This window comes from Taudactylus pleione, unplaced genomic scaffold, assembly GCF_031769625.1.
Source record: "Taudactylus pleione unplaced genomic scaffold, aTauple2 ptg000406l, whole genome shotgun sequence".
In the NCBI taxonomy this organism is placed as follows: domain Eukaryota; kingdom Metazoa; phylum Chordata; class Amphibia; order Anura; family Myobatrachidae; genus Taudactylus; species Taudactylus pleione.
In genome coordinates, this window is record NW_028284808.1 from 2459932 (window position 1) to 2477174 (window position 17243).

Sequence of the window (17243 nt, forward strand, 5' to 3'; positions counted from 1 at the left end):
ATGATCTGCAGCAAAACACACAAGGATCAGCACGACTGCCTCCGACTCAGAATCAGGCCTTATGAGGAAGGAGTCTTCCAACTTCCCCTCTACAGACCACACCCCCTAGACAAACCCCGCCTCCATTAGGGCTGCTTCCAGAAATTTCCCGGGCTGGTTTTCCATCCCAATCCGCCCCTGCTTGGACCTGATAGGCAACACCATCTATAGATAGCATTGCTGAATAGAAGTCTACGAGCATCTTTTTTGAAGCTTTACCTGAGAGAGATCCAATAGGATCCATCCCAGGATCCCCCGCAGTTCGTGCATGCGCTGGCCGATGGGGGACTCCCAGGTCATAAACTTGGAATTCCCCACACCGCAAAGGACAGCTGATATCGAAAGAGCTGTCCTTTCTTTAAATGTACGTGCATTACTAAACACCGATATGCATACGATCATCCAAAACTGTAAAAACACATGTAATAGCACATATGTAGATGCGCCATTAAGTCTTGCACTTGTTTTCTCATCTTCTAAAACATTTCAGACAGTTTCTTATCACTTAACCCATTTTGTTAAATAACGGTCAACCAATTATCATTAAATGTATGTAATATTATATTCTTCTTTACTTCACATGATAATTGTCGCAAGTTCATAATCAGGTTTGGAATATTTTCCTAGAAGATAAAAAAGAAATGGTTTCAATTAGTGTGAAAAAAAAACCTGAGACCTTTGGGGGCTTTATTTAATAAACATAAAATTGTCTTTCCTCCTACGCTTTAGCTGAAGAAAAGACATTTTATCTTCTCCCTATTTATAGAAAAGAAACCTGCAGTGAAATTGCAGATTTAACTTGGTTTTCTTATCTATTTTTTATACTGATACAACCACCATAGGTCTCAATGGGGGCTGCATCATGTCTAACAAAAGCAATGCCCATCAAGTATAATTCACCCACAGTGGCATCACAAGGGTGGTGTGGGCCACACCCAAGTGTCACCCGCCGATGGGTGACACCAAGGTGCAGACTCCCCCTCAGTGACAGGAGCCGGGTGCTGCACTGTAGAATTAAGTGCAGCACTCGGCTCCTAACACAGTATTTTATTTTATGTATTTTATATCTCTTTATATAATTTTTATGTATTTTATGAATTTTAAATGATGTATTTTTATTGTATATTATATGAAAGATTGAATATATAATATGATGTACCTGTATTTTATTTTATTGTGCACATTTTCTATATTTAGACTAGAAGTGACTAAATGTGAAACACAGACATAATTTCCAGAAGTGGACATGTTTGACACCACTTCCAAAATAAACTGTGACCGGAGGCAGTGTAGTGCCTATGTTACTTCCGCTGATGATCTTAGGGAGATTTGGTGCTTTCTGGTTTTCTTTGTAATCAGAGGTGACGTTTGGGCATAGCGCCTGTGTCACTTCAGGTGGCCGGAATTATACACATGGGCCACAAGTGTCACTTCCAGTCTAGGTGACTGCGAAAATTGATTTTGAATAATTTTGAATATATTTGAATATTAATTGTGAGTACCCAATTAGATCACTTCTGGGGGTATAAATATCACCACAATCTGAACAGCATGTTATCCACATCTGAAGAAGAATTGATCACAATTTGAAACGTGTTATGGACTACATGCTACAAGGGAACCTCTGACTATCAGCAAGCCAGGACAATTTACATTCTCTGCGGTGGTGCTGAGCTTCATTGCCTGGGACCTCTTGGATTTTACATTGTTTGCATCAAGCCCACCGCAGCCTTGTCTAATGGTGAGAAGCTGTTTTTTGGTTACCCCATTATTTATGTTAACTTTATTTTATGGAATATATTTATAAATTTTTTAAATAAATGTTGTTCTCTACTTTATCCTTGATTGGGATACATACTGTATATATTCTTAGTCTGTGAAGTTGGTGTTTCCTTCAATAAGGTGTTTTAGGAGGCTGCTTATATCCAGTTTTGCGCAAAAGTATTGATTGCCCTTAATATTTTTGTGATTTATACATTGAGGGAGCTGGCACTTCAGATAGTCTGGTCCCCAGGGGGCAGCCCGCACTTCCAGCACCCCCGATGTGACAAAAATGTGGCTCGGGCCGTGAGGCCACACCCCTCCCGTGAGGCAACGTCCCCTCCCATGAGGCCATGCCCATTATCACCGGCACGCGGACTGCGAACCCTGCCATCACTACTCCCCGCACCGGGTGTCAGATGGATTAGGGATGCCACTGTTCACCCAGTCTCAGAAAGAAGAGATGGAATTGGAATACACATCACAACAGCACTCTGTTGCAAATCCATCCTGGTAGGGAGATAAATGACAGACTGGGTACACACTTGCCGATATATAGTCTGTTCATTCAATGAACGATATACTGTGAGTGCATCGGTGGGTGTGTACAGACGATATGTCTGTACGACGTTGTTCCTTATCACCAGAAGCTTATCTAAATTTTAGCTGGCACACTGATAGCTAAATGAGCCTGACACCTGGTATAGAGCTCATCATCCACATCAACAGACTCAGGTTTTTCTATACAGCATCAATCATATGTATGAACAAAGAGCGTGACAGCTTTAAAAAAGAAAATGTGAGTGTACTGTATTAACAAGGACTGCGTGCTGTGCAGCAGATTAATTTGCTATGCAGCAGCGCTCATTTCCTTGCTGTTTCCTGTATCATGACCTTGGCTACATTGTTTGACTTCAGTCTATTCATAACTCTGCTTCACTGCTGCCAGCCTATGATTTTTGGCATGTTTTTGATGACACTGATTGAGGTGTGTCTGCAATGAAGGCATCTATATAAAGAATGCCTGCAAGAAATTGTTATTAGATGAGCAGTTCTGAAAGGATATCGTTGAAACATTGAGTCTACAAACAATCTAATCTAATTAGTCTTTTCCGGGGCCGTAACTAGGGTGGTGTGACCAGTGGCACAGGGCACCGCAGGGCAGGGGGTGCTGTTTGTTTATGTTAATTTTCCTGTTTATTATCATTCTCACTTATAGCTTCCACTTCTTTTATCCCCAGCATCTCCTGGCCTCCCCTATCTCTTCCCTGGCCCTTCCCCATGAGGCCATGGCCCTTTTTCAGGTCAATATCTTATGTCCTTATTTAATATATGGGGAGGGGGGGGCAATGCTCTCTCTGGCACAGGGCACCAAAAAGTCTAGTTATGGCTCTGGTCTTTTAATCCTTCACTCTGATTTAAATAATTTCCAACCTCCAAATCGTGTTTTTTACATGTGGGTACATAAGGAGACACATAAAGAGAAAGTGGACGGATATAAAGTACCAACCAATCAGCTCCTAACTGTCATGTTACAGGCTGTGTTTGAAAAATGATGGTTAGGAGCTGATTGGTTAGTTTTTTTTATCTCCGTTCACTTTATCTCTCTCCAAGGCTTAGTACATAGACCCCACATTCATGTATTGATACCATACTCAATAATAAAAACTCCCAGATCTGTTCAACTTCTCATCAGAAGAACTTTTGCACACAGGGCCACTATTTTGTCAGTCCCAGGCCCCACAATTCCTGATGGCAGCCCTGTTTGCACTAGGGATGTGCAGGCTCGGATAGGTTCGAGTTTGCACGTGGAGTTCGGATTTTTCCCTCCAAAAAAACGGAACTCAGAAAGAGGCAAAACGTCATCTTGCATGGACGAACATCATCATTCCTGGACAAAAGTCCAGGAATGATGATGTTCATCCATGCAAGATGACGTTTTGCCTCTTTCTGAGTTCCGTTTTTTTGGAGGGAAAAATCCGAACTCCACGTGCAAACTCGAACCTATCCGAGCCTGCACATCCCTAGTTTGCACATGATCCTTAATATTTCCCCTGCTACAAATGAGACTAATGCTGGGTATACACTAGACGATGTATACCCAGCCCAACATCTGCAGTGTGCATACACACTAGCTGATGCGGGCAGCAACGGCGGGGGCCATGCTGCATTCGGTGGTGTTTTACTCACCTTTTGAGCACTATAATCTGCTGTACAGCATGTAACGAGTAAGTGGTCCAAATTCTGAATGAGAGTACAACTTGTGCATACAATATCAGTTCATACAGCAGCTGCCTGACATCCTGACAGGTGAGTAAAACGCCACCAGTTTTTACCTTCTATTTTAACCAGTAACCCCTCATTACACAGAAGGGGCACACCCTATAAGGTGTACCATTATTGGAACACCCAGAAACAGTCACACTGCATGTTGTCCTTTTTTGTAGTCCTGTATTGTCTATTTTGTATACTGGTATTAGATTCCCCTACTTTTATAATTTCTTTATATGGACTTTTTTTAGCCTGATTTATAATTAATTACATTTGATATTTTTTTATAAAATACATACTGTATATGTGTATATATTTTATTCTAAGTAAATCTGTGAGTGTGTTTATTGAGAGTCTGACAAGGTATGCTCTGTATTTATTTTTGATGGTTATTGCGATTTGAACGATTTGTCGGTCCGATGTGTTGGAATCACCCAAATCGTTCAAAAAATTGTCTAGTGTGTACTCAGCATACGTTTAAGAATATATAATATAGAAATAAATAAATATCATGAAGCATTGCAAGTAAGCTACATGTCTAACCTAAGTATTCATACCCCAAATTATTATGTCATGTCATTACAATGTAATTTCTGCCTTACACATAACACAAACAACAACAGAATGTCTCCATACCTTCAATAGAGCAGCCAAACATTGAGAGTCCAATACCGGACCTGCCTGTAAAATATATTGATGTACATGTTTACAAAATCCAAAAGCATGAATATATAAATAAATGCTGATAATAATTATAATAATAATAACAAAGTAGCCAGGCAGAGCTGGATTAAGGGGCACACAGGGGGCATATGCCCCAAGGCAGGTGCCACCCCAAGACATGGACTGTCCAGACCAGTTACTCCCAGACTCCTTTGAAATGTCTTGGGTTGGCATCTGGAAGGCCGGCTGACCAGCCATGTAGTAATGATTGCTGTTTAATTGGCAGCATAATTCCCTATACATAGGACCAATGTTACATTGGTGAGTGTGGCATTTACAGAACAGGGAGTACCAACATGAAGTTTGATAAACAGGCTCTCCCAAAAGGAGTTATCATTAGTGATAATAATCACGTCATATATAAGGCAAATTGAAGACACCATTTTGTTGCCAATAAAACCCATTTTCTTTAACAGCAGGAGTTTTTGTTCTTTGATAAATCAGCTCCTGACACTTGGAAAAAAGGCCAAAGACAGAAGAAGAGACATCCTACAGGGGATTTTCTACCAGTTTAAAAAGCGAGTATTTATCAAAGCTGGGAGAGACATAACATTGTAAAAAGTAAATTACCAACCAATCTGCTCCTAACTATAATTTTTTTAAACACAGCCTGCAAAATGTAAATTGGAAGCTGATTGGTTAGTACTTTTTCTCTCACAATTTTCTCTCTCTCCCAGCTTTGATATATACCCCCCTTAATGAGAAAATAGGCAATCAGAGAAAGTTAAACTCAGATGTGGAAGTGTAAACTAATATGAGAGCAGACATTAGGCATTCTTCACTAGGAGAGTCCTGGAGGTGTCAACCCTGTACAGTGGGCGGAGAGGCATGGCACTGCGATCATATCATTGTGATTCCAGTTTCCATTGTTCAAAGCTGCAATTCACTGCATTTTACAGTGAGAGCAGGATACATATCATCATAGCCTTGCCCCATCTCTGTACAAAACCGTATTTCCTAGAATTCTATAGTGTTGGGGAAGGGCTATGAGGACGCAATTCAATGTGAATTGTGTCATCCAACCTGCAGGCATCCCACTTTAGCCTGAGAAGTGAAGGGCAGCGGTAGACAGTTGTAATAACAGGAAGTGTCCACAGGATAATGAGTATAATGCAGTGATCTGGTCCAATATGAGACAGAAGTCCTGGAGGTAGGCAGCTTGACGCGTTTCGCTCAGTGTCACCCAGCTTCCTCAGAAGCAAATGCATCTGCAGGTGACTTATTAAGGACTGCATAAACTTATCTTTCCACATATCAACCTTTGCTAATTACTGGAACAAACCTATTCTATCACTCAAACTGGACTGTATATGTTGAAGAGTCAGTTTTACATATTTATGAAGACCCATATAGGAGCTGGGACTGTGTAATATTTCTTAATTTTAACATGATATATGACTATTCTGATGGCATTTGCAGTTAGTTTAGATAGTATATTAATAAATGTGTTATCATTTTAATAGTTGTCAATTGCTTCATTTATATTCCATATTGTTTACATTCAGCGCTGGCTCTACATTTATCATATATTCCCTTTTAGTTAGGATTGGGAACTGACAACCCCCTTGACAGCTGCTTTTGACAGCGCACTGAGGTCTATCTATGTGCAAATAGATAAATGCTTTAAATAAAAAATGTTCCCAACTCAGTATCAGAAGCAGCCGCGTCTGTAGATGCTGAAATACAGCCCGGTGCATCTTTAGACGCACAATTGGATGCACCATCAAAACTTGAACTTGCCCTATGGCAGGTGCAGTTTCTCCATCTGAGTTTGTGAGTGTCTATGTAAGCAACCACTTTCAGTGACACACCTAAGACGGAACATATCTGTGTCTATTTAGCCACCCCCTTTTACCTCCCAGTCAGTGTCCAGGAATGCCCCCTGCATTTCTGCTACCAAATTGGGATGCGTGTGCCGTATAACTTAGATACAAGTGCAAACAGTGATCGAAGTGGGAATTTTGAAGTGGGGGTATGGAAATTTTTGGATTGTACCTATGTACGTGCCGAAGGTGCTTGCATGGTGGAAAAGGGGATGTGGCCACCCAATAGGGGTGTGATCTTAAGGCACGCCCCCTTTTCATCAATGTAGTTTACCACACTGAAGTGCCCCTTATAATATATTATGTCATGCAGTAGTAGTGCCTCTTACACATCTTGCCTTGCCACAATATTATATTAGGTATACTGAAGTGCCCTAAGTGGTGGTCCCCCTATGCAGTGCCCCTTATATACTGCCCCCAATAGTAGTCCTCCCTATCTAGTGCCACTTATATAGTTCCCCCAGTAGTAGTCCCTGTATGCAGTGCCCCTTATTTAGTTCCCCCCCAGCAGTGCCAGTGCCCCCAGTAGTGCCTCCCCCAGCAGTGCCAGTGCCCCCAGTAGTGCCTCTCCCCAGCAGTGACAGTGCCCCCAGTAGTGGTCCCCTCTTGCAGTGCCCCCAATATAGTTCCCTCCAGTAGTGCTTCCCCCCAGCAGTGCCCCTTATATATACACAAACAAACAAAAAAATTAAATAGAAAACACTTACCTGAATCCCTGCTCCTGTGCCCGCCGCCGTCCATGAGCCGGAAGGTGGAGCCTGGCTCCGGCAGTGCCTCCCTCTGTCTAGGGCTGTGAGCATGGCGCACTGCCCGTCCACTGCTGATTCAGCTGTGAACGCTTCCTCATCAGGTGGTATGAAAGCCACCTGATGTGGAAGTGCTGACATCTGAACTGGCCCGGCAGCGCCGCGCCGCTGATCGTGGATGGCGTAGAGATGGAGACAAGGCTGTCTCCATCTCTGAAGAAAAAAAAAATTGGTTGGTCAAGGTGGGGGTTTCTGGGTACTTAGAAACCCCCCCTTCCATGCGCTAGGGCACAGTACAGCACACAGCACCACCGTCATTTCTAATCTGGGGCTGTCTGCAAGCTAATTGGCCCTCAGACCCGTAGCCAATTAGGAGTGGCCGCTTCTGATTGGCTGCCGGGTCCACGAGCTCCAATTAGCTTGCAGACAGCCCCAGATTAGAAATGACGGCGGCGATGTGCGCTATATTTCTATGGCAACCAGTTTGTTCTTGCAATCTATTGCAAGAACAAACATCTTCGGCGGGTGGCACAACAGGGATCAGTGCTCGGAGGAAGTGCCGGTATATCATACCATTGTATACCGGCACACTTCGAGCACTAAGCGCAAATGAATAAACACTGACCATCTACATGAATTTCGGATTAGCAACCACCTCGGAATCAGGCCCTTTATAGACCCCCACAAAGACCCCCACAGTTCCTGCATAACTCGGCCATGCATACACTGATAATGAGCCAATCGCAAATATTAGACACATTGAAGAAGTACTGTCTAGTGCACTGTTTTGACGATACTGGTTGGATGACTGAGTTATCAAATCAGCATTATCATACAGCATTGACATTACACTAAATGCTGTTTTCTTTGAGAGAGTCGAACCCTGGATAATGTAGTGTTAATTGCACCAGTAGGGGTGAGTTACTAAAGAGTTATTAGTTTCCCAGACATGGGAAACCTTTGTTCTGCCACTTGTGGTGAGAGTGTTAAAATATAGAAAATGAAAGATGTCTCTGTTTAGATATTTGCTGTCATACAAAGGGGCTTAATGTAATAAGATGTGAGTTTTTGTTAAAAATAATTTTTTTGTAGGTGTGAGTTGGTCCCGGGACCCGCAAATGTAATAGCCTGTGAACTTTTACGCTCGAGGCTACTACACTATGTGAATGTGTGTGAGTATTTCCTATGTAAACTCACACCTTTTAATGTGGCTAGCATTAAAAGATGCAAGTTATACAGAAGCCTTCACAGATCAGTGAGATCCATGAAGGCTTCTGACTATTAAAAAAAAGTGACAATAATAATAATTCTAATTTTTTTAAATAACTTGCCCCCTCCCCCAGAAGCAAAACCAGCCTGTGCTGGATTATAAAATACAGGGGACAAAATGTGTAGGGGTCCCCTGTATTTTAAGTACCAGCACAGGGCTTTTCTGAGATGGGATATAAGAATAAGATAGGATACCACTGCTAACACATATCACTAAACTCTAATAGGAGTAATCAGAATGGACGGCTTCTAAAAAAAAGTACATGTATGTATTAACAGCAAACTAAACAATGATCATCTAAAAAAGACATGGGTTATTATCAATAAAAATAAACCAATTGGGTAGAGAGTAGGTGCCTTCACAGTTATTTCTCATAATTACTAGCATTAAGCATCCATTGATTGCGTTCATTATTACCTGCTCCCCTAACGTTATTCACCAATGAAAACGTATGACCTTTTAGTGACAACACCATTGTGAATTATTAATATGAACATCATTTTTATTATTTATTAGGTCACATGACCGGGATCGGATAAATGGTTACATTTTGCTCAATATGATCTTTTGTAGGACCTTAATATAAGAGGATATATATGTGTCCCCTTAGTTAATATAAATCTCTCTTTGATCTATACCGACCTTAGCAACATTACTTACCAATGAAAACGCATGACCTTTTAGTGATATCATCAATGTAAATTTTCAACATGAACATCTAGTGGTTCTTAGGTAGCATGTGATTTGCGATCACATGATTTGCGATCACATGACTCCATCCACTAAATCAGATGGTGTCTTTTCATTTCACCTAAAATGAATGCAGCTCTTCCGGGTCACATGATCGGGAGTGATCACATGGATGGATTCCGTAACTATGTCTATTGAAGACTTCACTAAAAAGGTAATATCTATTTGTGGATGTTTATAGTTAACTTTGGAGTTTAAATACTGTCTGATTAAGTAGGATTGCCTTGGTATTAGACAGGTTTTTTGAGTTTTAATGGATGGCTTCTCTGTTTAGCTGTAATTGAACACAGATGTGATTAATTAGCAGTCTTACAACAGGTATATAAAGACCATATGGGAACACATATTTATATGCTCCTGAGGAAGCTGGACTTTAACACACCCAGCGAAACGCGTTGAGCGCAATACTACATGATTGTCATTTGGACATACCACTAAAGACTCTGTTTTTATTTATATCCGTGACCCTGGACTGAATTACCCCAGTTATTGGCAGCTATATAGAACATCCGGAGGATCTACATCAGCCTAATCCTCTGCAGTAAACACTGCTAAGGACTGAATAAACTTTGTTATTCCTGAACCGGTAACATTTTGCTGCTCATACGGGTCATATTGTCACAAAGGAGTATGACTGATTATTATTGAGACTTACAGTTTCTTATGTGGATGTCCCATGCGATCCATTCTCTACCCAATTGGTTTATTTTTATTGATAAAAACCCATGTATTTTTTAGATGATCATTGTTTAGTTTGCTGTTAATAAATACATGTACTTTTTTTAGAAGCTGTCCATTCTGATTACTCCTATTAGAGTTTAGTGATATGTGTTACTGCTGGTATCCTATCTTATTCTTATCTCTAGTCTCTTAGAGGCTGACAACCCCTTTATCAGCTGCTCTCAGACAGCACTTTGGCTTTTTATTTATATATTCAATTATTTCTGAGACGGTCCTGGTTGTGGAAATACAGGGGACAAAATAAGTATTTTCCATAACCAGCAACGGACTCTTTCTAGCGGGAAAGTAATGCCACAGCCAGGGCAACCCATTCACCAGGTCCCCAGCCAAAGAATTACCCCTGACCGCTAGTCAGCCCAGGCCGGGGATCCCTTGGGAGGTGGGGATGCCCAATAAAATTGTCCCCCTCTCCAAGGCACCCGAGACCTGGGCTGGTAGCCCGGGGCCCGGATTGAGACTGATGATGACAGGTATCAGTTGGAAATGATAACAGATATTGACTGGAACCAATGGTAAAGGATATCAGCAGGAAGCGATGGTAACAGATATCAGCTGGAACCGATGGTAACAGATATCAGCTAGTCAGGGAGCTGCAGCATGGGATGTCTAATAGCGATGAAGCACAGGCATAGATTGCTGTCAGAGCAGGATACTTATACCATGGATCTCGCAGGGATTGGCTGATGTGGTCAGGTGGTCTGGGAGCATCGCTCAGAGTGGTAGAGAAAAAGTTAGGTGATTGAGTACAACATGGCTGCACCCATACTGAGTTTTGGAGGGAACTCTGGTGTGCGGTCTGAGTACTAGCATACTGCAAAAGTGTAGAGGGAACAGCATGCACAGAGAGCAATTGCATCTTCAATCCCTGCAGTTCAAGACCAGCACTACATTTGATTTGCACACACTGGGCCTGAGTCAGCAAGGATCGCAATTGTAAAGCTGCACGCAGACAGCTTTGCAATTGCAATCCATGCAATAATGCAAATGCAGCAGGAGGTGTATGACACCCCCTGCTAAATTTACGATGTCAGCACTGCGACGGAGGTTGCAGGCTGTGATCACCATCGTGACCATCGGTAGTCGATGGTTACGATGGTGGACAGTGCCGGGTAGCCAAGCAGCTGAGTAAGCCTCGGCTTACTCAGGCTGACCGGCTTGCGAGCCTGGAAGACTGCGTACGTCCACGCAGTCTCTTGGCTGGCCTAAGAAAGTCACATACTTTAACTCCCTTAAAGGCCAACTTATGCAAATCTTGTCTAAAAAGGTAGCTATGACACTTTTCTGGGTACAACATAAATATTACAAGAAGAGAGAGTGCTCCGACATCCTTTTGGCTTGTAAGCTTTGACACAAATGCACTCGTAACAGAATTTTTGTCTATGCTCTTCAAATGGCTCATTTACTTATGAAACTCAGGACATGGTCACCTTACTTAAAAACTACTATTCATCTCTATATAATCTCCCAACTGCGCTGGTCCTACTCCCTTCCTCAACTGACTCCATTACAACTAGCATCCTTCAATAACAATATCTCCTCTAAGGAGGTTAAGGAAGCAATTAAGCAATTTCAAAGATCTGCGATCCCAAGCCCATATACCTTCACTGCGCTTTATTATACAAAAAAATTCTAGCATCCTTGATCAATGCTCCTCTCCCAATTTAACTTTCTGCTATGTGGCAAAAAGCTTGACAGTGCCACCGAAATCGGTATGGAATCCCAGCTGCCGCATGGCCGGCAGTTCGATTCCCGGCAGCGGCAGCCCGACAGATCAGCAGAGCCCGACAGTGCTGGAAATCCTGATCGTCCCTAAGGTAAGTATAAACTAACCTAACCAACCCCCCTAACCCTCCTTAGGGGTGCCTAACCCTAACCTCCCCCTCGAGTGCCTAACCCTAATCCCCCTCTAAGTGCCTAACCCTAACCCCCCTTCCCTGCTGCCTAAACCTAAGTCCCCCGAGGGGGGCCTAACCCTAATCTCCCCCCGGGGGTGCATAACCCTAGCCCCCCCTTCCCCTAGCCTAACACTAACCCTCCTGGGGGGTGCCTAACCCTAAGTCCCCCCCGGGTGCCCTAAACTTAACCCGCCCCCCGCGCAGCTGTCTGCTTGCCACGCCCAGCATCCCTTCAATTGGGATGCTGGGCGCCAGTCTCCTGGCGTCGGGTAAATGACAGGCGTCTAGATATAGACTCCGGTCATTTATCCCACGCCGGGATAAAGCAGCCGGTAAGCCGGCAGTCGGTATTAAGGAAGCCGGTTTCCCAACTGCATACCGTGCCACCACCAGAGTTAACATATAGTTATACCTGAGCCTAGCAGGGACCTTCTGGAGCTGGAAAGTTATAGGTCAATCTCACTGTTGAATTTGGACATTAAGATTTTTGCTAAAAATCTAGCTATGAGACAGTGATAGGTCATGACTTCTCTGGTCTATCCTGTCCAGGTCGGTTTTATACCAAATCGACAGGCAACTGATAATCACAGAAGACTCATTGATCTCATTCATATAACTCATGATCAGTCATTTTGAACTCTGGTGGTGGCCCTCAATATGGAAAAGACATTCTACCGCATTGCCTGGCTCTTTCTACAACACAGCTCTATACTACAACACCTCTGCCTCCATCCTGGCAAGCGGTTTTGCTTTGAATCCTTTCCCTATTAAGAATGGCACCTGCCAAGGCTACCTCTATCTCCACTTTTGTTCACTCTGATAATGGAACCCCTGGGATCTTGAATTTTCTTGAACCCAGATATCTCTGGTATCTCTGTCGTACCCCAGGTGTAATGGGAGTACAGAAAATGGTTGCTGAAAGCCATACTGTTGTGTGATTTTATAAATGTATAAGGCATTAGACAATGGTTAGACATTAAAAGATGGTAAAACATTGTATAAGGTATTTTTGACAGAAAGAACCTAAGAACAGGACAAAGGTCTCTTTGGCCAGACATTACTAAACTGGTCAACATGGTCTAACCTTCCATTAATCTAATCAAACACCATAAATGTCTCTGAGATGTCCAACAATTATAATTGAGGCAACAGTGCCCCTTACTGTCTATTCTTTATTTTACTTATATTTCCAAACATGACCTTTATACTTGTTAAATGCTTATGTAGAGAGTTTTCACTTATATAAAGCTGTCATTTGTCAGTATGTCTAGAGCCTTAACCAGCCTACAGCATATAGCCTATGGCCGAGGCCTATGCTCAATGTACGAGATCCAGCTCCAAACTGTTGGAGAGAGGCTCCTGGGAAAGAAACCATTTATCTTTTAAGTAGATGATCTGTCAAGCAAGTTAAGTATTAATTATACTTTACTCTTTTTCTTTTACTTTGTAATAAATGTCTTTTTAACTGATATTTGTTGTGTGGCTTGATTAACGTCTTTGTATCCAAAGAATCTTATCTTGTTCCACCGAGAACATTAATGGTGTCAGAAGTGTGATACAAAGGGTTAATAGCCATAAATCTGCTTAGAATGTGTAATGGATGGTTTAGCGTTGTGCAAACTAATTGTAAATAGCCTTCATGGTTCAACATTGTCCTGAAGTAATGTTCCTCTGTCTCATTTTAATGAGGAGGGTGTGACCTGATCAGTCACAGAGTGTATACTGTATGTCACAGTATACAGTCAGGTGCATAAATATTGGGACATTGACAGAATTTTCATATTTTGGCCTCTATTCACCACCACAATGGCTTTGAAATGACACAAACAAGATGTGCTTTAACTGCAGACTTTCATATTTAATTTGAGGGTAATTACATCCAAATCAGGTGAATGGTGTAGGAATTACAACGGTTTCTATATGTGCCTCCCACTTTTTAAGGGGCCAAAGTAATGGGACTATCAACTCAAAAGCTATACATGGACAGGCGTGGGCTATTCTCTCATTATTTCATTATCAATTAAGCAGGTAAAAGGTCTGGAGTTGATTCTAGGTGTGACATTTGCATTTGGAATCAGTTGCTGTCGACTCTCAATATGAGATCCAAAGAGCTGTCACTATCAGTGAAGCAAGCCATCATTAGGCTGAAAAATCAAAATAAACCCATCAGAGAGATAGCAAAAACATTAGGTGTGGCCAAATCAACTGTTTGGAACATTCTTAAAAAGAAAGAATGCACCCGAGAGCTCAACAACACTAAGACCCGGAAGACCATGGAAAACAACTGTGGTGGATGACAGAAGAATTATTTCCCTGGTGAAGAAAAACCACTTCACAACAGTTGGCCAAATCAAGAACACTCTCCAGGAGGTAGGTGTATATGTATCAAAGTCAACAATCAAGAGAAGACTTCACAAGAGTGAATATAGAATGTTCACCACAAGATGTAAAGCATTGGTGAGCCTCAAAAACAGGAAGACCATATTAGAATATGCCAAACAACCACAAAAAAAGCCATTACAGTTCTGGAACAACATCCTATGGACAGATGAGACAAAGATCAACTTGTACCAGAGTGATGGGAAGATAAGAGTATGGAGAAGGAAAGGAAATGCTCATGATCCAAAACATACCACCTCATCAATGAAGCATGGTGGCGGTAGTGTCATGGCGTGGGCATGTATGGCTGCCAATGGAACTGGTTCCCTTGTATTTATTGATGATGTGACTGCTGACAAAAGCAGCAGAACGAATTCTGAATTGTTTCGGGCAATATTATATGCTCATATTCAGTCAAATGTTTCAGAACTCATTGGCCGGCGCTTCACAGTACAGATGGACAATGAACCGAAGCATACTGCAGAAGCAACCAAAGAGTTTTTTAAGGCTAAAAAGTAGAATGTTATGCAATGGCCAAGTCAATCCCCTGACCTGAATCAAATTGAGCATGCATTTCACTTGATGAAGACAAAACTGAAGGGAAAATGCCCAAAGAACAAGCAGGAACTGAGGACATTTGCAGTAGAGGCCTGGCAGAGCATCACCAGGGATGAAACCCAGCGTCTGTAATGTCTATGCGTTCCAAACTTCAGGCTGTAATTGCCTGCAAAGGATTTGCAACAAAGTATTAAAAAGTGAAAGTTAGATTTAGGATTGTTTAGTTTGTCTCATTACTTTTGGCCCCTTAGAAAGTGGGATGCACATATAGAAACCGTTGTAATTCCTACACCGTTCACCTGATTTGGATGTAATTACCCTCAAATTAAATCTGAAAGTCTCCAGTTAAAGAACATCTTGTTTGTTCATTTCAAAGCCATTGTGGTGGTGAATAGAGGCCAAAATATGAAAATTCTGTCAATGTCCCAAAATTTATGCACCTGACTGTATGTGCATGTTGTCTGTTTACTGTCTTTGTGTCACTGAAACAAACAAGGAAAATGCATTTTAAGAAATATGCAAATATGCTATAACAGAAATTGGAAATTTAGCTGCCTGTTTCCAGAGAAAGCATAATGTTGGTTTTTCACTGCCTGTTATTTAGAGTAAAAATAGTGAAATTTTACTGTGCAGAGTGTAATACCTATGCAGGAAAAAGCAGCAGAGATAAGAACACTTGTCTCACAGATAGACATAGAAAACCTGAAACCACATTGTCCCGTGAATTCACATGGGAGGAGCAGTGAGGGGATTCATTAAGCAGCATCTGCTAGTGAGATAGAAACAAAGCACTTTACAATCACAGCTGTAATTGAGAGAAGCATTGATACTGCAGAAGATCTTGATAGTCACACATTGTTAGAACAAGATTATGGTTCTAAATTGAATGGAAACAAATGTGTGCAATATGTATTAGAAACTGAGGTTTCTGATAACATACCATTGGTTTGTGAGTTGAATGATGGTACACCTGAATTGCCAAGCTCTGCCCAGTTTGCTATGTGTATTGGACTGAACAAGACTCAGGAAGTGCCTGAGTACCCATTAGAAAAGGTTGGTCTAAGTGATGATGGGGGAGTGGTTATCATGCCCAGTGATGAATGGGAATTACCAAGAGCCAGGGGGTGGGAGACGGGCAGGATTGCAGTCAAAGGCCCTGATTCAGAGATGGACGCTCTGAAAGAGCGCTCGATCTGAATCTGGGCATTTTTTTTAGTTCAGCCTTCTGGCCGCTTGCATAGCTGTGGGTGACCACCCACAGCTATTGCGAGCGGCCAGGATGATGGTCGCGATGGTCAAGACCAGAAGCTCTCTCACTGACATCACTGGTGTCAGTGGGGCCGCCCACAAACGGCAGGCGTTTGCTTGGGAATGTCTCAGTTTGTGAAGCCACCCCCCCGCAATGCCTACAAAACGGGGTGAGCTGTCGATCAACATCGACAGCCGCCCCTTTTGTAGTGAGCTCCGGGGCTTGCGCACGCAGATCGCACCATCGACCTGCTCACGAGCGCTCAAGCGCTTGCGAGTAGGTCTGAATCAGGCCCAAAGTCCATACCCCTGAGACAGAAGACTGCCCCCATGATGATATTTTTTCCTAGAAAGTTGCTGTGAAGTTTCACAACAATGAAAATGCATGCTTTGCAAATGACAATTATGGTTTATCAGTTATTGATGCGACAGTAGTGGTGGGAAACACACTGATACTGATAACCAGTGAACCATCACATATGGCAATGCACAACTGTCTTGCACCCACAATATAACAACTGATTAGGCAAATTCTGTTTGATAACAGAGAGCAACAGAGAAAAATTGGGATGTAAACAATGTGTTTTGTATTGCAGGAAAGCTGTTTGTGAGTAGCAAGAAAGATCACACCCCTGTGTATTTTCTTCTAAAACTTTATCAGTCAATGGGTTTAAATCAGCTAAAAGATGCAGTCACCAACAGCAGTTACCAGAGCTGACATGGCGATTGCTGAGGAGTTCAAAGCAGAGGAATGGATTCTGCATAACAAAGCTCAGACTTTGGTACATGGACAATGGTACGCACAAGAAAAAATATGCATGAAATGATAAGGTCCTTATGTTGTACCAGTTATATCACAGCTGACTGCAGGGCTTGTCAAGTTTAAACCATTGTAGCCAATGATACCAGGACTGGAGTATTGTGCTGTTTGCACCAATACCAAACTGTTATGGACTCTGTAGTGATGCAGCCTTCTTTTCAGACTGTCAGACAGACAAGTGCAGAAAAGGAACTACTACTGCAAATAGGTGGAAGATCA